Source organism: Drosophila persimilis, unplaced genomic scaffold (genome assembly GCF_003286085.1).
Source record: "Drosophila persimilis strain 14011-0111.01,24,50 unplaced genomic scaffold, DperRS2 tig00000735-arrow-arrow-pilon, whole genome shotgun sequence".
In the NCBI taxonomy this organism is placed as follows: domain Eukaryota; kingdom Metazoa; phylum Arthropoda; class Insecta; order Diptera; family Drosophilidae; genus Drosophila; species Drosophila persimilis.
The window spans coordinates 1,279,270-1,301,463 of NW_020825346.1; the positions used below are offsets into that span (position 1 = coordinate 1,279,270).

The 22,194-nt window shown below is 41.9% G+C and overlaps 4 non-coding genes across 4 annotated transcripts; 3 read left to right on the forward strand and 1 right to left on the reverse strand.

Annotated features, from left to right (window-relative positions):
- Positions 1 to 2,366: 2,366 nt before the first annotated feature.
- Positions 2,367 to 2,448, reverse strand: Trnas-aga. The gene has a single exon. It is a non-coding gene; the product is annotated as a tRNA-Ser (tRNA).
- An 8,771-nt stretch (positions 2,449 to 11,219) lies between these two features.
- Trnar-ucg lies at positions 11,220 to 11,292 on the forward strand. The gene has a single exon. It is a non-coding gene; the product is annotated as a tRNA-Arg (tRNA).
- Positions 11,293 to 11,639: 347 nt separating this feature from the next.
- On the forward strand, positions 11,640 to 11,721 carry Trnas-cga. The gene has a single exon. It is a non-coding gene; the product is annotated as a tRNA-Ser (tRNA).
- Positions 11,722 to 12,447: 726 nt separating this feature from the next.
- Positions 12,448 to 12,529, forward strand: Trnas-cga. The gene has a single exon. It is a non-coding gene; the product is annotated as a tRNA-Ser (tRNA).
- The last annotated feature ends 9,665 nt before the right edge of the window (positions 12,530 to 22,194 follow it).

The following is a 22,194-nucleotide window of genomic DNA, read 5'->3' on the forward strand; positions in this document are numbered from 1 at the left end:
AACCAGCATTCGATCTCTCATAAGCCATATCTATCTATCTATCTATCTATCTATCTATTTGATTTTATTCTAATACATTTCATTAGGTGAACGTTTCTGTGGCTTAAAACTTTGATAATCATATACAACGAGTATATGCACATCTTGTGGATTTATAGCCGCTTTGAGCATGAGCTCTGAATTGCTTACATCCTTTGATGGTGTGATGGCTCTCACTCATTTCGATTTATGAGAATCGCACCAAGAACAACATTTCCCTAGCCTCAGGCCCGGCCCTGCCTCAGCCTCTACCCCTGCCCCTTCCCCTGCCAGTCCCTCTAACTATCATCCTATCCTGGTGCTGGCCTTTCTCTTGGCTCCCTCGCTTGTACGAGTTCGAGCACGACGAGTATTTTATTATTTTGTGCAATAATTTTTTATTGTTTTGCTGGGCAAGTTGATCCTGGCGGTTGGCCCTTAACGAACAGTTCCTTCATCCGTTTTTCGTTTCATTTTTCGTCCACTTTCAATTGTTCAGCAGCTCCAGTCCTAGCCTCAGTCCCAGTCCCAGCCCCAGTCCCTGCTTGGCCCTGCATGGAACGTTCCGTTCTGTTCCGTTCTACGCTTGATATTTATTTGTTGTATGTTGGCTATAAACGTGAAATTTACTGCGGAATGTCATTTAAAGTACAAACATTCTGCTCTCTCTCCTTTCTCCTTTCTCCTATCTCCGTCTCAACCTCTCCTCTGCTCGCCGCCGTTTGTTGTCTCTCGTTGTTGTTTTGTTTGTTGTGTGTGTTGTTCTGCGGCTCTTTTTTCGGGATATATTTACTTGTATTTTCCGAGGGCCGGACTAACGGTTTCTATGCACGACAAATGACGCCGCTGTCGATGAAATAAAAGTTTTGATACCCAGTACTCCATAGACTCCCATACACCATAGAATTCTTGTTCAAGAGCAACGAGCTCTAGTTCAATTTCGATAATTTTGTGCCATTCTTTACCAATCTAACAAAAATCATATCAAATTCAACAACAATCAAAAAGGTATCCGCAGGATAAGTTGTTCTCTATCTTTCTTTTGTTTCTTCGTTGATGAAATGGTAAGTTCAATTTCAACCATTTTAAAGCAACATAAGAAATAAATTTGAATGCGTTTTTTTTGGGTTAAAAAATGAAGCAAATGTTTGACCCCTTTTAATCAAATTTTCTTGTACTTGATTTTTATGCCTTACTATACAGTATCATCTCAATCATATTTATGTCGTTATAGGTGATATTTTTGAGGCTTCTTGCAATCTAATACAAAAATTTTCCGTTGCCTTATCCGAGTAGAGGGCATCCTGTAGTCGTAACAATTTGTAATTGTTTTTTTTTTAACTTTTATTTGGTTGGCTCTGTCGTATTTTATAATCCTTTTCTTCGTTTCGGTTCGACGGGGGATGGAGGCATTTTGTCTGTTTCGCCCCCGTATCACACCGCCCGCCGACTCACCCTAACCTTCCCTCCCCTTCCGGATCTCCGGCTCCCGCTCTCGCACTGGGCGTTTGTCATTATGTGGCTGCTTCCGGATTATATTTTCGGCAGGAATTTCTGTTTATTTGCACGTCTTAGCAGCTGTCGCCGTTACACACGACCGCCCTGGGAGCCCGGAGCCCGGAGCCCGGAGCCAGGAGCAAGACCTCTGCACCCTTGAGTCCCTCGCTGGGTCTGGATACACCTTTAATTTCGTCAAGTGGCCTAATGCCGTTCCACTAAGTGCGGCTAATCAGCTACCAACAACAAAAACACAAAAAAAAAGTGGTGGTAGTACAAGTGGAGGGCAGCGCCGGGGGCAGGGTCTGAAGTAGATTCAAATCTGAAACGGATGTCCCTGGTCGTGCCTCTACAAGGCTGGCTCTCCACAGCAAAGGACACGGCGCTGAAGGCGCTCTCCAAAAATTAATTATTAAGGCCCGAAATATATTCGCCCAGATATGAAATAAACTGTCTCTGTCTCGGGGCTGGCTCTCGTTGGATTTTCACGTGGATTTTCATGTTCGGTCCTGGTCCCTGTCCTGGCTATCTATCTGTCTGTCTGTCTGCCCCTTTTGCCAGCCACGCCTGACCCCTCGCCGGGGCCACGTTTGTGTTAGTGGGTGTCTTTGATTTATCCTTTGTTCCGTTGTGGCTGTACCCGTAGCTGTAGTTGGACTTGATTTTGGCCATAGACGAGACGAGAGTACGGCTGGAGTCTAGATTTGGCAGAAAATCTTCATTGGAATTTATTTATGACGCTTTATGTATTGGCGTAAAGTGTTGAAAAAGTTAAAGACTTATAGCCCATATTATTAAAGTAAATGTAAAAAAGAATCGAAGGAAAAAAACAAACTCCAAATTAGAAATTACGCAATCGGTAGGATTCGAACCTACGCTCCCAGAGGGAATCTGATTTCTAGTCAGACGCCTTAACCGCTCGGCCACGACTGCTTGATATGAGTATGGCGCTTTCGAATATGCATATACATATGTATGTAGGTTGATATATTGAATAATTGATTGATTGATTTATTATAGACTATAGATTAGGTAAGGATTTCAACTTGGAATTCTTACATGTCCTGTCTTAAAGGGTATTATAAATAAATCCTGGAGAGCAGCCTTGCAGCAATAACAGATGGTTCGATTATATATGTACATATGCATATGGTACATACATATTGGATGATTATCTCCCCATGTCTTTCTACCTTTCTCTCTCTTTTTCATGCTTTGACATATGATGTTGGAAGATATATATTTATATTTTTACATATTCGTATGTATGTATGTTTTTAATACAAAAATTTAGAACTATTGAAAGTATATATCCTGTGATTGGATATCAGTCAGGATTCAAGCCTGGATTAAGGGAGATATGCAAATATTGGATATGTACGTGCTTATATAAATTGCACTCACATTTCATTTGGTTCCCCCTCGCATAACATTCGTTCCACTCGCTGGCTTTCTTTGCCTCACGATCCACACTTGATCAGTCGAAACGAATGTTTGCACTCCAATTAGTTTGTGGATTCTATATACATACAAATTAAACAACTGCGGTAGCGGATTGTGTTTTTAAAAAGTTTTTATTTTACTTCGAACTTCACTGATATAGATTTAAGTAGAGGGTCACAAAGGAATTCCGGGCCAAGGGATTGCGCGATCTTAATATTTAGCTAGACTTTGCGGTGTCGCTGCTGGATCAAGACTGATTTGAACTTTCTGATCTTTGCATCGTTGATCCCTTTCGGGAATCGTTTTTCTATAAACATTTCAATTGATTTCGCCATCCCGAGTATTAGATTTCGTCATCCAAAGAGAGAACTGTAAAAGGCCTAAAGTGCAGGATCTGCAGAAAGCCGGGAGTGAGATTGTTTATGAGAAGCCGGGTGTGGGCAAACATTGGTTTTCCATTTAGGCGAGTGTCAAAGAATGGGATTGCGGCGGGGGCGCTTGAGATTGTACATCTTAGAAATCAATTAGGCGGAGGCCCAAGATTGAAATTGTTTTCGTTTTGGAAAACCAAAGATTGTTTACAACTCGTATAAGAGCTCAATGGAATTGGGTACGTTAACTCCCCCCATTCTTAAATGTTTCGTCCCGATACATTTTGAAGTTCTGATAGAGCTCTAATTTCTTCTGACAGTATTTGAATGTTGCTTTCCACTATTTCTTCTGACGGTATTCTTATTGATTTAATAAGTACAAATTTGGTTAATTTATAGCAGAAGTAAAATAACATTAACAATATCAAAATGATTAAAAATAATGTTGTTAATGGTAAGGCCGTATTACCTAATGTTATAAGGGGATTTAAAATATTAACATTATCAAAAGAAAATTGCTTATCATTTGATTGTATATAATCAACTAATTCAAAATCGCTATATCTATGATGCGATATATATTTTAGAATTTTACCCTTATCATTTATGTGGCTTATATTATTTATTACAATTGTGTTGTTGAATATAAGGAGATACGATCCTAACAAAGTAGTATTGTCTACGATATTTTTGCCTGAAACTAATATGGCACCATCCTGAATGATGTCTATTTCTTTGTTTTTTTTCCCTTTTTTTAGTGCAGTTGGCTTTAAAGCCATTAAGTAAATTGGTGAAACAGGTACTCTTTAAATTTATTTGTGCGTAATTGTTAAAAGTTTCACTTTTAAAATTATTCATTAAATAGTATTTCTCCTTACATTCACAAACTTTTTCACTTATAACTAACATTCCATCATTTTGTGAGATGGCTCTTGCATGGTAAAACTTGCAAATATCTTTAATTTGAGGATATTTTATGTAAATGATTATTAAATCTGCATTTCGAATTATTTTAACCGTTGCAATGTCCAACAGATCAGACAGTTCAACATTATGTTTTTCATGCTTATAAATGTCCTCTATTTCGTTTTTATTTAAAATTTTTGTATTGAAAATGTTTACTTTTAAGAGGGTTATGGTATCAACTAAATTTAGTAGGTCAAAAGTTATTAATTTTAAACGATGCTTTCTCAGTATCGTTTCTTCATTGAAGATGACATTCTTTAATGAATTTGATAGCAATTCAATTTCTTTGAAAAATTTGGAATTTATTACAAATTGTTTATTATTATTTTCAGTTAATTCATTTACTTTATTTTGTATTTTCAAAAAGTCGTCATGATCAGGGCTGCCTGCTATCCATTTCCAAATGGTACCTAATTCATTTATTCCCCTTTCTTTCCGTTTTGGAACTAATTCTGAAATCATTAATTTTAATAGACTTAAGTCCATTGATATTTCCCACTCATCGTCTGAATTAATTGATTTGTTGACATATTTGGATTCTTTATCAATTATCTCTCTATAAAAACTCAAATTAGTAATATGGAAAAGTTCAGCGTATGTTTCATAAGTGTAAACGTCTCTGTCGTCTTTGAGCAATAGATAGTCACTATGCGTATAGTCAATTACTTCCGCAGTCGTCAATATAACAAAAGTCAGTATTAGTATATTCGCATACATTTTCTGGAAAAAATATTTAATATTTGATGTTATCTTTATGTATAATTCTGTTTCTATTGTTGATTATAATTTTATTCGGTCGATTTTCCTTAACTACCTGCTTTTTGTATCGGGATTGAAGTTTATTTCTTTCCCCGAATTTCTTTTCATAGACTACTTCTCCTATTTTATAATCTTTTTCTCTTCTATCTTTGTTATGTATCTTAAGCATTTTGGTCTGAGCTTCCTTAAGTAATATTGGATTATGTTTGTGTTCTATTTTGTTATACAATATGTCATATGGCATTTGATTGGTCGTTGAATGTATCGTCAGGTTATATTTCAGTGCCGCCCTTATTATTATTTCTGAATAATCTGTTAGATTTAGTTCATCCTTGATGCACCGCGCTATTTCTGTTAGTGTGGAATGTACCCTTTCTACCTGACCATTTGAGGTGCTGTGTCTGGGATCAGCATAATAAATAGTTAAGTTACTTCTTTGTATGAATGATCTAAATTGTGCTGAAGTAAAGCTTGGTTCGTTGTCAGTCATTAATGATGTTGCTAACGGAAAGTGTTGTAAAATTTCCATTACCTTATTTTCAATGTTTAATTTACTTTGAATTTCCTTGACCACCAAGTATTTGGAATAAGAATCTATACAAGTTATGAATGTTAGGTTTTGGGCATAGTATATGTCTAAGTGTAATTGATCTCCTTCTTTTGCTGGAATGGGAGCTTCCCCAATTGGAATTTTTACAGGGTGTCTCCGATATTTGTTTTTGTTACAGATCTCACAATTTTTTATATATTCTTTTAATTTTTTGTGCAGGTTTGGCCAATAATACAGCTTAGCTATTTGTTTGTAATTTTCGTCTAGTCCTCTATGGGCTCTGCAATGTGTTTCTTCTATAATTATAGCTTTATCTTCTGAATTTACTACATCTTGGAGGAACTTTCTTGTGAAGAGAAATTTATTTATGAAGTTTTCCTTTAGCTTATTTTGGATAAGGTATAAATCTTCTAAAGTGCAGTGTATTCCTGTGGTTAAGTGAGGCTGAATAAATTCTTTTAAAATGATTAGCAGATTGTCAACCGTATCAAATTCAATAATATGTCGGGTATTTTCATAAACTCTTACTAACTCATGAACTGTGAATCTCCCTTGCGCTAATAGTAGCTGCTGTTTAAATTGGTTTAGAGGCTTGCTAGTCTCTTGAATGACGTTTTCGAAACTACTCTCTGCTGAATGCTGAGTATTTATGTCTGATTCTGATTCTGTCTGGTCGACATCACTATCTGTCATATGATTTATTTTAATCCGAGATAACGCGTCCGCTACTACGTTAGTTGAGCCTGGCTTATAAATGATTTTTGGTGTGAAACTTTCTATGAAGTAATACCAACGTTTCATTTCAACATTTGGATTTTTTTGCGACATTGCAAAGGACAAAGGTTGGTGATCTGTATGTATTTCCATTCCACTCACTCCGTATAAATAATTTCGCAAATTTTTTAATGCCCATACAATAGCTAATAATTCTTTTTTATTAGTAGCATATAATTGCTCGGTTTTACTTAAAGTTTTAGAAATAAATGTTATGGGATTCCCATCTTGCGACAAAACTGCACCTATTGCTATGTCCGATGCATCTGTGGTTAATGTGAATTTTTTATTGTAATCTGGTTGTACTAATTCAATATGTGCTATTAAACTGTCCTTTAAATTATTAAATGCTCCAATTGCTGGTTCATCCAGCTGTATTAATGCTTTCTTGGATGCCCTTCGTGAAACTTTCCCATTTACTCCGCTCAGATATTTTGTTAAAGGTTTGGCAATTGTGGCATAATTTCGGACAAATTTTCTGTAATACCCTGTTAGTCCTAAGAAGCTACGTAGCTCTCTGATATTTTTAGGAATTGGATAGTTTTGTATTGTGGAGATTTTGTCTGGATCTGTTTTAATGATATTTTGGGAAACAATGTATCCCAGAAATTTGGTTTCCAATTGAAAGAATTTAGACTTTTCAAGTGAAATTTTCATGTTAGCGTTTTGCAATATCTGAATTATATGAATTAGATCTTTATAATGTTGTTCTATAGTTTTTGAAAATATTATTATATCGTCCATATAAACGTGACAAGTTTTCCCAACTTGTTCTCTAAGTATATCGTCCATTGCCCTTTGGAAAATTCTGGGAGCGTTCGTCAATCCCATAGGCATTCTTAGAAATTCATATTTGCCGTTATTTATGGAAAAAGATGTTTTTTCAATATCTGATTCCCTCATTAAAATCTGATAGAAACCTGACTCTAAGTCAATGGCCGAGAAATATTTCGCTTTACCTAAATTGGCAAGGATTACTGAAGGATCTTGCATAGGGTATCTATCCGGTATAGTGTTTTCATTAAGTTTCTTAAAGTCTATTACTAATCTATGCTTAGGAGTTCCGTCCTCATTTACTCCCTTCTTTGGTACTACTATTACCGGTGAATTATATGGGCTTTTACTAGGTCTGATTATACCTTCATCTAACATTTTACTTATTTCGTTATTAACGAAATCGTTAACCGAATAAGCGTATGGATACTGCTTGCCATATACCGGTCTATCGTGTTCAGTGTTAATCTCTCCTTTTATATCCGTTCTGAACGGTAACTGTAAATTTATATTGGCATGGTCTTCTTCGATGATAGATACCATTTTCTCTCTGAGATTTTCTAAATTGTCCTCTTTGTAGGTTATTGTGTTATACAATTTCATTTTTTTCAATTCAGAATTTGCATAATTTTGAATGTCGGATATTTCTACGACGGCGCGTTCAGGATTTTTGCATCCCAAACTTTTAAATTGTTTATTGTCGGATAATTCAACGACGGCGTGTTCAGGATTCTTTAATCCCAAACTATTCGAACTTTTAGTGTCGGATAATTCAACGACGGCGTGCTCAGGATATTTTAATCCCAAACTATTAAAACTTTGGATGTCGGATAATTCAACGACGGCGGGCTCAGGATATTTGAATCCCAAACTATTGACGGATAATTCTTCGTCGGCGTGCTCAGGATTTTTTGATCCCAAGCTATATAAACTTCCTTCTACCTTTACTGAATCGCTTTTCATTTCTTTTTCTTCTTCAAAATATTTTTTTATTATATATTCCTTCAACGGAAGGATGGTTTTTCCTTCTATAAAGGTTAATTTGTTTAAAGAAAGGACCTCGTCATATATTAGTTTCTCCTCATTGTCTTTATAACTTAAAGTCCCCTTTCCTGTATCAATAACCGCTCCGATTTTCTTTAATAGGTTAAATCCTATTAGTAAATCTGCCTCCATTCCATCTATTTCATAAAACACTTGCTTTGTGTTGAAAATTGTTATATTATGGAAATATTTAATTATTGAAAACCCATTCACTGTAGCAACTTTCTTATAGATTGGTAATTCATTTTTATTGTCGTAAATTCCTTTTTTTATATAACAGGAAGTTGCTCCCGTATCTATCAAAACTTTTAATTCTCTGTTTATTTTTTTGTCTACTCTTTTTAGGTAGGGCAGACCTACTTCGGGGGCTGATCTAAAAAATGATCCTCCTCAATGTTATTTATCCTCATTGCTTTATTAGCCGGTTGTTCCGACATTTCGTTTAGTTTTCGTTTCTGCGCTGGATTGTCGTTAGACTGATTATTCGGGACTACGTTTGCCCTAAAATGCTGGGCTTGGCTATAATTGTTATTATTTCTCCTAAAATAACCGTTAGTATTCTCCCGATAATTTCTATTGTTATTATTTCCCCTGAATTGATTGCTGTTCTGTCGGTTCCGGATTTGTATAGATTCGTCTACCTCCATTGGTTCTGGGGCCTGATTTTGTTGTCTATTACCCAAGAAATAGGGTTGTCCCCAAGACATGTTATTCCTCTGCAAATCCCTTTTTTGGTCGAATGGTGAACTGTTAGTCCTAGGTTGTCGTTGGTTGAATCTTAAGGTATTAAAATTATTATTCCCTGAATTTCTGGGACCGCTGAATTGGTAGGCAAATTGGGCCCGAATGTTATTAGATTGCAATTCCTGTACCTTTGCTAAGGCATTCGGTAAATCTGGGGGATTCAATGAAAATAGGATTTCAGCAATGCCGCCGTTTAGGCCAGTGACAAAAATGCGTAAGGCATTGTCTCTAATTTTTTTATTTGATTCCTTGGTGATCTCACTGTCCTTTCCGTGAGTCATTATTGTCTTATTTATTAACAAGGTCATTTTCTTGTTAACCTCGTTATAGAAATCTATAATTGAAAGGTTCCCTTGTCGGAGAACGCTTAATTCCTGTTCTATTATGTAAATAGGTCTCTTGTCACTGTAAACAAAGTCAAGCCGTGAAAGTATGGCATCAAAATTTAGAACTGTCCCGTGGTTGGTCAGTGCGTCATGTGCTGGTCCTGTTATTTTGTTTCTCAAAATTGTTAATGCAATATAATATTGCTTACTTCCTTTCTTATATAACTTCACTGCAGTTTCTGCAGCTTCCCTCCATCCTACATATTGGTTTAATCCACCATTAAAAATTGGTAGGGATTCTATTACCTTCAATGTGGTGTCGTCTCTTATTGTCTCGTCTATTGTTTCTGCCTGATAATCCGATACCTGATCGGATTTAGTTTCTATTTGCTGTTTTAAATTTACAATTTGCTCTTGTACTTGTGAAATTTGAAGTGCTATCAATTGTTTGACCAGATCTGCTGTGAGATCGGTCCTTGCTTGAGAGTTAATCATTTTTAGTTTTTCAAAATCTAAAGTTAGCTGATCCACTTTTAATTTTTCTTATATGTTAGTTTTTATAATCTTATATATCCTAATTGAACTTATATATTTATTAATACAACTCTTGCTCACGAAATATCCGGTAGGGGTCGTCCTTCTTAGTTTGGCAGATCTTCGAACGGGTCTTCCTTCTTAAATTTCTTTGCTCAGCTGGGTCTTCTGGGGGTCTTCCTTCTTTGGCTTCGCTGATCGTTTCACTTTCTTTGTATTTTGGTTTTGTCGGTTTTGTTGGTTTTGTTTTTTTAAAAACTTTGGGTTTCTTTGGTTTTTTTTGTATTTACGAATTGCCTTGATTAGCTTTTTGTTTTATTTGTATTTTGCGTTGTATTTGTATTTGTATTTGTATTTGTATTTGTATTTGTATTTGTATTTGTTTTTGCACACCCTAAGCTCCGGTTTGTTTCCTTTTTATCTCACTTTTTTTTATCTATATCACACAGTCACTCCGCGTTTTTAATTTTGAAGGATTTATTCCATTAATTAATTGTCCTTCGGGTTTCGGCACGACGCAACACTTTTATCATTCGGTGCTTTTTAGACAACGTCGCCCCACGTTGGGCGCCAATTAAACAACTGCGGTAGCGGATTGTGTTTTTAAAAAGTTTTTATTTTACTTCGAACTTCACTGATATAGATTTAAGTAGAGGGTCACAAAGGAATTCCGGGCCAAGGGATTGCGCGATCTTAATATTTAGCTAGACTTTGCGGTGTCGCTGCTGGATCAAGACTGATTTGAACTTTCTGATCTTTGCATCGTTGATCCCTTTCGGGAATCGTTTTTCTATAAACATTTCAATTGATTTCGCCATCCCGAGTATTAGATTTCGTCATCCAAAGAGAGAACTGTAAAAGGCCTAAAGTGCAGGATCTGCAGAAAGCCGGGAGTGAGATTGTTTATGAGAAGCCGGGTGTGGGCAAACATTGGTTTTCCATTTAGGCGAGTGTCAAAGAATGGGATTGCGGCGGGGGCGCTTGAGATTGTACATCTTAGAAATCAATTAGGCGGAGGCCCAAGATTGAAATTGTTTTCGTTTTGGAAAACCAAAGATTGTTTACAACTCGTATAAGAGCTCAATGGAATTGGGTACGTTAACTTACATGTGTAGTTTGACATCCATCATCGATCACATCTACACACAAAACGATACAAATCACTTTTGGAGTATTCTTCTCCTCTCGCTCTTTTTCATGTAGTGACGCACTGTGTGCGAGTGCGACCCATATATGTATGTGACGCATTCCAGCGCGGGGGTTGTTTTTACCGTTGGCATACGAGTAATTACCGATTTAACCTTTCGGGCCCTATTGGGAGGGTTTTCCTAGAGCTTGGCTTTTCCACAGCATATTCCCAACCCAGCCCTGATCCAGGCTAATCCTTCAATTGCCGGCCAAGGCCGCTGCAGTTCAACTGACCGTGTGGCCTAACGGATAAGGCGTCGGACTTCGGATCCGAAGATTGCAGGTTCGAATCCTGTCACGGTCGTTTTTTCCTGCTCAAAAACAAAAAATGGGCGAAGCAATTTACATTTTTTTTGTGGTACTTCCTATTTGTACTGTTTTTGTCAGGAAAAAACGTGACATATTCTTTTTTATTCCTAACGAAATTGAATATAGGAAACGGATGGTATATGAAGGATCTCGCTCTTCCTCCGGCGTGCAATCGGAATAGAAATTCATCAAATCTATTTTCTATATCTTGAATTTTTGTGACAAATATGCAGATTACCTTATCTCCAGGAAGAAAACATAAGGAAGAAAAGCCGCTTCAGTGAATGTTGTTCTCCTTGCCGTAGCAGTCAATATTTATCCCGAAACATCTAGATTTCTAAAGCAGTCGTGGCCGAGTGGTTAAGGCGTCTGACTCGAAATCAGATTCCCTCTGGGAGCGTAGGTTCGAGTCCTACCGGCTGCGTTTTCCTTGAGTACTTTTCCTTGTATTTTTTTTGCATTTTCTCGATTATTTTTTTACAACATCTTATTTAAATGTTTTTCTTACATGCTCCATAAATGGGGTAAGTTAAAAACCAGAAGCTTTTTGAACAGCAACGAGAAAACAGCCCTTATAAACAAAACTCGAGTCAGCTCAATCATGCCCAAGCAATGTAGTTTCTGCACTCTTGCGGCCTAGCAGAGTCGCCACGAATTTTGATCAGGCATTGCCGAACAGACGAAGCCGAGTAGCGCGGTCGCAGACGAAGCTTAGGGGAAAATTTAATTAAAACCCCGCGTAGGCCCTCTGTCGACAGCGCGTCATTAAAAAAACTCGCATAGAACAACTTTTTGGTCCCTAATGCATAATCTTGGTATTGTTTAGTCTTTGGTTAACCACATTCTGCACACAATGAATATTCTTTGAACATTTTGAAATGAAATATTCATTTGTATAATGAATTATCAATAATTTTTTTTGAATGAAACCTTAATTGGCTTACATCGTTTATAGCTCAGGTATCAATGAGAATATTACAATTTAGGAAGGAGGTTCCTACCAGTGAATGTCATGGCACATTTTGCGATTCTATTCTGCCTTACTCTCACACTCTGAGACGTTTATGCGTTTATTCTAGGGACTTATCTTTTCTAATCCTTTAAGCCCTTCCCATAAGTTTTTTTCTATTGGGAAGAAGCTTGACCCTGAGCAGTCGTGGCCGAGTGGTTAAGGCGTCTGACTCGAAATCAGATTCCCTCTGGGAGCGTAGGTTCGAATCCTACCGGCTGCGCTTCGTATGGGAGTCTGCTCTTGGAGCCTTTTTTGTTGTTTTATATTTCACTTAATGAATAAACAACTAGCATCCAATTAAAATGCTTTTATATAAATAAATAAACTACATTTTAATTTCGATATTTTTCCACGTTTTAATTTGAAGAAAAATTTAAGTTCAGTTTCGTAAAAAGACCGAGTCGGCGATTATTTGGCTTATGCATATGTTTCTCTTTTTTTTGTTCGTGCTTCCCCAGCAGTTTCCCAATTAGGAGACAACAAGTTTATTCAGCCATCACATGGAGCTACATATATACACAATCGCGTCCTGCACATACCCACTCATATATAGATGGCTTGGACCTTTACCAACATCATATCCTGTTTAATTACGATTTTCCTGTGGTCGCGTAGCGTTAAACCCAGCCACAGTCCCTGTCCGTGCCACCTGCCTCCCCTCGCCCACTCTCTCAGCCTTTTTCCAATTCAATTATTATGGATTGAAACGGTTGAAAGGGGGATTTTGGGGTGGCGAAGGGGCACTGCCCAGGAGGGAACTAAGTTGGTTTGATAGGAAAAAAAAAAATGAGAAAAGGAAAAGAGACGAGAAGTAGCGCTGTGAGCCGCAGCAGAGGCCGCGGCTCTACTTTATACCCGGTACTCAGTCGGAATATATGCATATGTAATTTATGCAATATATTTTAATTGTTGGTTCAGCCGTTCTACCTCGCCAGAGGGCACACACTGCACGAGGAAGAGGAAGAGTGTGTGAAAGAAAGAGGATTGAGTAAGCGCGTGGAAGGCGATGGCAAAACTTTAAACCCAATTTGATTCAGTGGGATATCACAGGACTTTGGATATACAATTTGGTTGCTCTAGTTCTTAAAGTCCCTGAGAACTAAGAGTCAATCAAGACTGACAGACAGACAGACAGACATGGGTATATCGACTCGGCTATTGATGCTGATCAAGAACATACCCACCTTACGGGGTCTGGGTGTCCATCTTCAGCAAAAACCCCATATACCCCTATACGCTTCGAGTACCGGGAATAAAACTAGGAAGTACATAAATGCCCACGACATTGGTGCATGTGAAGCAGCATATTGGTTGGCTCTCACTCATTCCCATCAACCCCCAACCCCCCACTAGTATTGCGCTGTCCTGTTCTGCTCTGTGCAGTTGTTCTCAAGGATATCGGGGCCGGGTATAAGCGGCACAGTCGATGGATGGCACGGGGCATGGAAGGAACAGATCTCTATTTGGAACTGTAACTTTCGGGGACAATCATTTGATTGCCAGATAATGGTTTATTTATATTTATATTCATTGTGTAGAAAGTACATATGTACATATATCCTGAATAATATCCATAAATTAATTATCTTCCACTAACATTGTTATGGAAATTTTACAAGAACTTTCAGTAGTGCTTCTAATTTGGGGTTTCTTTTTAGTTTGTATGTCGCCTTCACATTGATTTGCGGTCCATGGTCATTATTTGTACATAAATATATTTAATTTAAATGTGAGTTTAATATCCACTTTATTTAATTCGATTCGAATCGATTGACATTCCTCTAACTGTCAGAAATGGTATTCTGTGGTAGAAAAATCCTTGAATTGATTTATGCTCAAGTAAATGTAGTCCACAATGACATGTAATTGCTTCGAATTTCCCAGGGTATTGCTATCTTCGATCATCATCGGCTCTCAAATTTTTTAGCTGCTGCTTTGGGTGCTGCTGCTGCTGCGCTGATTGAGACTTCACTTTTTTGCAATCTATGGCAAATTGATGAACACAACACACACACGCACACACACACACGCACACACACACACACATTGCATGCACACGCACACATGTACATACATATAGAGTGAGAAAGGTAGAGTGAGAGAGAGGTAAATAGAGAGAGCGAGAACAGTGCGGAGTAATTAACGTGCACACGCGGCACATAAGCAACCCCCTGTAGAGCCCCCTCCTGCCTTCAGCCAGATATGGCAACAGCAGCAGCAACAGCCACCCCCTCGCGGTGGCGGGTGGATGGGTGGATGAGTGTGGCAGGATGCGGACGCATGCAAATCGCAGCCAAGGCGCACATGGGCGTCACCGTTTGGTCAGCATGTCCTGCTTCCGCGGCTGCCGCGGCCGCGGCTGTGGGCTGTGGCTGCTGTTGCTGCGTTTTTTTGCAGCACTGCATTCGCCCTGCGATTGGTTGCGGCTTTTGGCCATATCGATGAGCCAACCCAAACGGGGAGGCAAACACCACACCCGCACACCCATGCAGGCCAGTCGACAGGCGGCAGGGGACAGCCGAAAACGACATTCATCAAACGCTGTGGAGGGCCTTTGTTATGCCCAAGTGGCGCCCACAAACTGCAGTCGCACAAAATGGGGTGCACTTTACCCTTAACGTCACACCCCCCCAAAAGGGAGACAGAGGTAAAACAGCCCTCAGCCTCTGATAGGCCCATCAAAAGGGCATCAAATCGAGACTGGAATTTAGAGATTTAGTCAGTCCCCATTTCGAATCACAATTAAAGGTGCTCCCCCTTCTCCTGTTAGACGGCAGACCGGAGGCGGAGGCACAGTCCAGACATCAGACATGCAAAATTCAAAATACAAAACACAAAATCCCCGCATAGGAATGTGCGGGATGTGGGTCCACCGCGTACACGTAGGCACACGTTCATTGCCGGAATTTAATTTTGATAAAGGTACAAAATATTGACGATACATCAGAGACGGATCGCCATCGCCGTGTGGCAGGAGCCTGGAGCCCCGGGCTTGTCTGCGGCCCAAAAAATGCAAAAAAGGAGAGGTAAAAACCCAAATGTGTGGAACTACTCAAGGGGCACGGCCTCCAGACCAGGACCAGTAATCCAGACGAAGTGGGAATACTCTCTTGGAATCGGCGGCATGCTTTGGAGAATGGCTCTGGTATGATTGAGTCCTCTAAGATTGGTACATAAAATGCTCTGAACTTCTGTCCCTGAGTACTCGTAGGTTTTGCTCTACATTTACCTTCACTCGCTCTTCGATAAGTGTCTCTTATCGAACCCCACCACATAGTGGAACCACAGTCTCCATCCAGTCCGTCAGGAGAGATGAAGAGTACCAAAAAGAGCAAGCACACGGCTAGCATATTTTTATGGAATATACCCCCATCCATCCCTTACCCTAGCAGCTTGTCGGAGGAACAAAGAGACTTTTTTACGTTAACAAAATTTTTCCAAAGTTGTTCAGTTTTTTTCCTCTATATTTTTTGCATGGCGTCGACGAGTGGGAGAAGGAGAAGGAGCAAATGAGGAGCCGCATAGTCGTAGAGTAAAAAAAACGTGAAACGCAAATACGGGAATACATAAAACGAGTCGAACGGAGGAAGGGGCTGGGACTTTGGCCAAAAGCAAGCAAACGTCCGCATTCGCGACTGCTCCTGGCCCCATCCTCCTCCCATCGCCCACCTTCCACCTCCCATTCAGATCGGTGGATAGACGGAGCTCCCTATGTGAGTAATCGGGTGTCCATGTACATATATCCGTAAATGTCAGACGACATCACGCTTCAGTGGGCACACTGACGACGACGACGACGACGACGACGACGATGCCAGCGACTGATGGAGGCGCCTCTCCTGACGTTGACCAGACGAGACCAGACCAGACCGGACCTACTCCACCTGCCGCATGCCACATGCCACATGCCACCTGCCCGCAAAATATTGGCGCAAACATTAAAAGGGCGAGCTAGTCTGGACTACAGTTTGAATTATTTGAAACAATATCCTTTAAAAAAATACGATACAATTTCAAACGATGATGACAAAAAATCAGAACAGGCTCAGGCTCCGACCCAGACCCAGACCCAGGCCCAGGCCAGTAGCCGCAGGAGCTAAGGCCAGGAGCCAGGAGAAGAGCCAGCAGCAGGAGCAGGAGCAGGAGCCAAAGCCAGAGCCAGACAGGTGTTTGTCAGGGTCTCTGGTGGGGGCGAGGTCTGGTCGTCTGCTGCTCTTATCACAACAAAAACAACAGCAAAAAACACATCGAAAATAAGACTGGCAGAAGGAAAAGGGGCCCATGGCCCGTGGCCCATGGCCCATCGCCATATGATGGCTCTGTAATAACAAAAGCAATAACCAAACAAAAGCTTTCGGCCAAGTCATTGACCGAAGTTAGCAGCTCGGTAAGCGGCAGGACATGGCCATGAAGGGGGTATGGACTTTGCTTAAAGAGCCATTCAATATAATGTTATTATGGACAGGGGTACGGATGTCCTGCCTCGGCTATGGGCTATTCAGATAAACACCCGAAGAACGGCTGACACTTCACTATCACATTATAATAGACGCGTTAGCGATGAAAGAGCGGAAGTGCAGTGCATAAATTATTCAATATTATTAATAAAATATATGATTCCTTATAGCGATTCACAGATCAGCTGCGATACATTGATCGATAGATGCATTGCCCAGTTGTTAATCGGTCTTTGGGGAATTGTTGTGTTGTCGCTTCAAAGTTCAGCCACAACTCCACTCCCCATCTGGCGACATCTTGCCAAGCCGCAGAACTTGGCCCAGACCCAGACTCCCTCGAGCTTCGTGCTTAGCCATTTCTAATGGCAATTCATTTGTCTTGGCCAGCATCAGCAGCTGTGCAATTTCGCCAGAGAGGAGTGACAAACGAGAGACCTGAAAGAAATGCTAGAGACATGCAAAGTTCCTCCTCGAGGAAAGCGAGGCGAGTGTCTTGGAGTGCAAAGTTTTCGGAGTGCGGCTAACCGGCAACAATGGAAATGGCTCAATCAATTAGGCTGCTGTCATAATGCAATCCCCCCCCCCCAACCCGAAAAAAGCATATGGCCAAGGCTTTGCTCTGCTCTGCTCTGCTCTGCTCTGCATGTTGCTGCAACATCAATAAGAGGCAGGCAGCATCACACATTCACAGAGAGAGCAGCGGCAGGCAAAGAAGATGCGTGCCCCGTTCAGCTCCATCTCGTATCTTATGTGATGAAATTTATGCTTAATTAAAAGCGACACAAGGCGACACAAGCAACGCACAACGCGTTCAGCCAGATAAAGGATCCAAGAAGGCAGGGATCGGAGGCAGCCGGCAGCAGGCAGCACTCCAGAGGCGAGAAGACTCTGAGAATCGTCTTCGAGAGACTGGGTTACGGGGCTCGCGCACAATTAATGCGATTTTGAAACGCACAGAACTGAGCAGAGCCCTGAGCGCAGTCTTCACTGAGAGAAACGGGGAGGAAGGCAGAAGAAACTGTTTCATTCCGAAGGTGAGAGTCCATAATGAACGTGCTAACGATTGTTGCTTAGGGCAATAATATGGTTAGCGGATTGGGAGATCATATTTGCAGAGCTCGTCTTACAAGTAGGTCCTTCATCTCTCATTGAACCCCTCTTGTTTCCTGATCATCATTTGCCTGCTGTTTCCTCTTCATCATCTACCTTTCGATGTCTTTTAAATTTAAGATTTGCTCATCAGACTAAATAGTTTTCCTTCCTTAGTTCCTGTCTTTATTGGAGGGAGAACCAGTACATTTGAGCTCCTTCTCGCTCTCTCACTTAGCCGAATGTTCTTCTTCATCTGATAATTCGCTCAGTGCATGGAGATTGACTCCGTTCTGTGGCCTGTGCTCCTCGGGTTGGCTGACTGGTCCCACTAATTCAATTAAAGACGAGGCCAAGACAACGCACGCATGTTGAATGGCACGATGGATGAACGTACGTCCAAAAAGAACGCTGCCACAAGCTGAGGCAGAAAGAGGCAGAAGTCAGAGGCAGAACAGCCAAATGAGAGGCGTCTGTGGCCGTTGAGAGAAAGGCCTCACGTTGCGATGCGAGGTTTCATTTTTGTTTTCGCTGTGGATCTCCTTGCTGCCTTCTGCCAGGCAGAGTTTGCACTCATTAGTCTCCCACAACGTGAATTAAGATAATCTGTGGTAGGAGCAACAGCAACAGCAACAGCAACAGCAACAGCAACAACAGCAACAAAGGCTTCAACTTGCACTTGGACTTGGTTGTGGTCTTGGTCTTGGTCTTGGAATCGAAGCCTGCTCTTGGAGTTGGAGTCGGAGACTGCGAGTGGCTTCGGCTTGGAGCTGGGCGCTTGTTGTGCAAATGAATTGTTGCTGATTTCGTTTGAACGATTAGCGCCAAGTAGAGGGCCGCCTTCTGTTACTCTCACTCCTCTCCCAATGGATGGCTCCCTCTTCGATCTGTCTTGCGAGAGATTCGGATTTGGGTGGACGGCAGCCAAATGCAAATGGAAATGGCCTCCAGCATGCTTAGCAATTAGACTAATTGCATGGCCCCAGCCCCCAGCCCCCAGCCTCCTGTCCCGTGTCCCCTGCCCCCCCCCCGCACAGAAATCTCTCCCCTAGCACTCCATCTGCTGTTTCCAGTACGTACGTCGTACACCCACTTGTGCTCCAGTTTCCTCCATTTGGTATTCCGTTGTTTTCCTGTTTGCTTTTCTCCATGTGTGGGGGCTTCACCTGAATTGCGGGCATTGCGCATACGCACTGTGCACCCTTGCACCCTGCAGCATGCGCCTATTGCAATATATGCCTGCAGATTGGTCAGTTCAAACTGACATCCGCTGGGCGCCCCCTTCCACCTTACCCTATCTATTCCCATGCTCCCTCGCATGGCCCTTGCCACATGCCACACTCGCTTGATGGCTCTGTGCATGCGTCGTCGTCGTCCTCCTCCTCATCGACGCTGGTCTGAGGTTCGGGGGCAGCTTAGGCCAGGCCACCCAGTGGTGCAACATACCAGCAGCAGCAGCAACAGCAGCAGCAACAGCAACAGCAGTAGTAGCTAGGTGGTAGGGGTAAGGGGGAGCAGCAGCGTCAGTAGCAACGCCTTCGCATCAACCCGGACACCCACAATGGGCACTCGTTTCGGGTGTGAGACCAAAAGGGTAACTATTCGAACTGAAAAGGGTTATGTGATTCACTCGTGCAGGTTGGCTCGGAACTAACAAGGAACTTCTTTGAATATTACAGAACCACATATGTCCTTTGGCATCTTGAATTATTCATTCTTTCCATAAGAATGTTTACTTTTTCCGGGAAGCATCTCTAAGCGGGCAACATCTCTATGCGCTGTTAACAATCGAAGTTAACAGCCTGCTACCGCTCACGGATCAGTGATCACCACGGCTCTCGAGCTGCCCCAGCTTATACAGTGAATTACAACCACTAAATGTATTATAGCCTAGATCTTTAATTTCTATATCCATTTTACATTTGTGGAAGGGTACAATCACTATGTAAGAATCTCCAGCCGAATTTTCATATATGCCATTCAAATATCATGAATCCTGAAAGTGTATACGCAGTTCGCAGTTGATCTTTAGATGTCCTATTGCCTCTGATTGCTGCCCCAAGCCGCTGTACCTTTGCTTATTTTTTTTTCGGGTAGGGGAGGGCAGTCATCAACGGTGGCAACAACAACAGCAACAACTACAGTCCTTCAGCTGCAGCATGCTGCATGCGTCCAAGTGTGGGTGTATGTGTGTCCCGGGTACTTTTTCAGTGTAGTTTTCCTTTTGGTTTTTCCTCTCTGTAGCTCTATAGGTCTGTTGTTATTGTTGTTGTGATGCCTGTCTGCCAGCCAGGATGCCCTTTTTCCCGGTGCCTGCCACTGCCACTCCTTCTGGCCCTGGCCCCTTGTTACCACCCGGCTTTCTCTGCTGCTATTTCTACTGCCTTTTGGCCTGATGATTAATCGAATTAGTTTTTCTTTTTTGTGTGTTTTCCTCTGTCTCTGCCTCTGCCAGTGCCTCTGTTGCTTCTTGTTCTTGTTGCTTTTGCGCTTTCACTTTGCAGCACACGCTCTTTTCATTTACATTTTCTTTTGCATTTTTCCGCATTCCTGTTCCCAGTTCCCGCCTGCCGTTGCATACATTTGTGCGCAGACTTCTGTCCGGGGCGTAGGTGAAGCCTGGCTATGTGTGTGTGTGGCTGGGGCAGGGGCAGGACTGACCAACTGCGTCCGGTTGGAAATTTTTTGGCAATGCTGTAGATGCTTTTTGCCCCACCAGGCACCGTGGCAGGCAAGCAAAGGGCGCCCAGGAAAATAGGAAAGCGAGTGAGACAAAAATGAAATTTTCATCCTGACGAAATGAAAGCCTCGGCCGGTTGCCAGCAAAAAACGGGCGCGGGGGGAGGGGGGAGGGGGGAGGGGTGGGTGGCAATGCCTTTTGGGGCAATAACTGCAAATTGCATGGGCGGCACTCAATTTCTTCGCTTCACCTCTCTCTCTCTCTCTCTCTCTCTCTCTCTCTCTCTCTCTCTCCCCCTCTCGCTCCTGCATCTCGCTCCCTTCCCTTCTCCCTGTACCCTAGCTCTCTCTGTGGATGATTTTTTCGTTGTCTGTGTTTTTTGGTGTTTCATTTGATTTGCGTTCTCCTTGTTGTCTATTTCTGTGTGTGAGTGTGTGTGTGTGTGTGTGGCAAACGCAATAAGAGCATCAAAGTGCAACACTCACACACATCCACTTGCAGCCTCCTCTGGTAGGTTTTCATTTTCATTCCATTTGCACATTTTCGTTGTTTTTTTTTATATTTCCTTTGAGCATTTTTTTCTCGCTCTCTCTCTCTCTCTCTCTCTCTCTGTCTTTTTGTTGCCTGTCATTTCCAGCGAATGACTGTTGCATAAACGTAGTCTTTGTGTTGTCCTTGTTGCACGTGGAGCAGGCTTCAATGTTCATGTGTGTTGTTGCGCCGCCTCCTTGGTGCTGTGCAGTTTGTGCAGCCTCCTCCCACGCCTGTGCCTGCCGTCCATCGATTGCCATTGGCAACATCCCTCCGCCACATGTGGCAAGAGCAATATTCATTCTAGAATGCAGAGGAAGAAAAGTTCAAATTATAATGGAACTAATTGCTTATAGAGAGTGCCTCATTAGAGGGCCTGCCTCCTGAAGAGGCACGTCACTGAGATACATGTCTGGGAAGGGCATTCGTTTCAAGAATTTAAAGTGCAAAACTTCCAAGGTTTCGCCTCCATCACCCCAAAAAAGATAAGACAGGGGCAGGAAAATTCCTGTTCAGCACCTAAGATCCCTCGCCCTTCAGAAGGGGGTGCGGGTGTGGGTGTGGGTGGTGGGTGGTGGGTGGTAAAGTGTGGAAACGTGCTAAGCACATTTCATGCAGCTAAGTAAGGATATTAATATGCGTCCTTGCTTGCCACACGCACCAAAGGACACAGGGGTGCAACTAGGGGCAGGGGAGTACCAGGGGGGACTGGGGCATAACTGCAAAGGGTCCTGGCCACTTTTGCGTTGCGTTTCGTTTCGTTTCGTTTCGTCGTGTGGCAAGCAAATGAAATTGCAATGAAAATGAAAATGAAAATCTAACGACGACAACGACGACGACGACGACGACGACGACGACGACAAGGGGAGACGACGCACCACAAAAAAAAGTGGGGTAAAAAATGAGACGATATCCTTGAAACATAAAACCAAGGCAGCTCAGGATGCCAGGGCGAGGAGGTGCGAGGGCGGCGATGTTGTGGCAGTGGCATCTCAAGGAATGCAGGCCGCTGAGGCACCAACAACAACAGCAACAAGATAAACTAAAGCCCGCAGAAGGACTTGGGGCAAGCAGGAACCGCCATCCTTCGCCGCCCATGGAACATCATTCATTTCGCCCCTCGTGCCA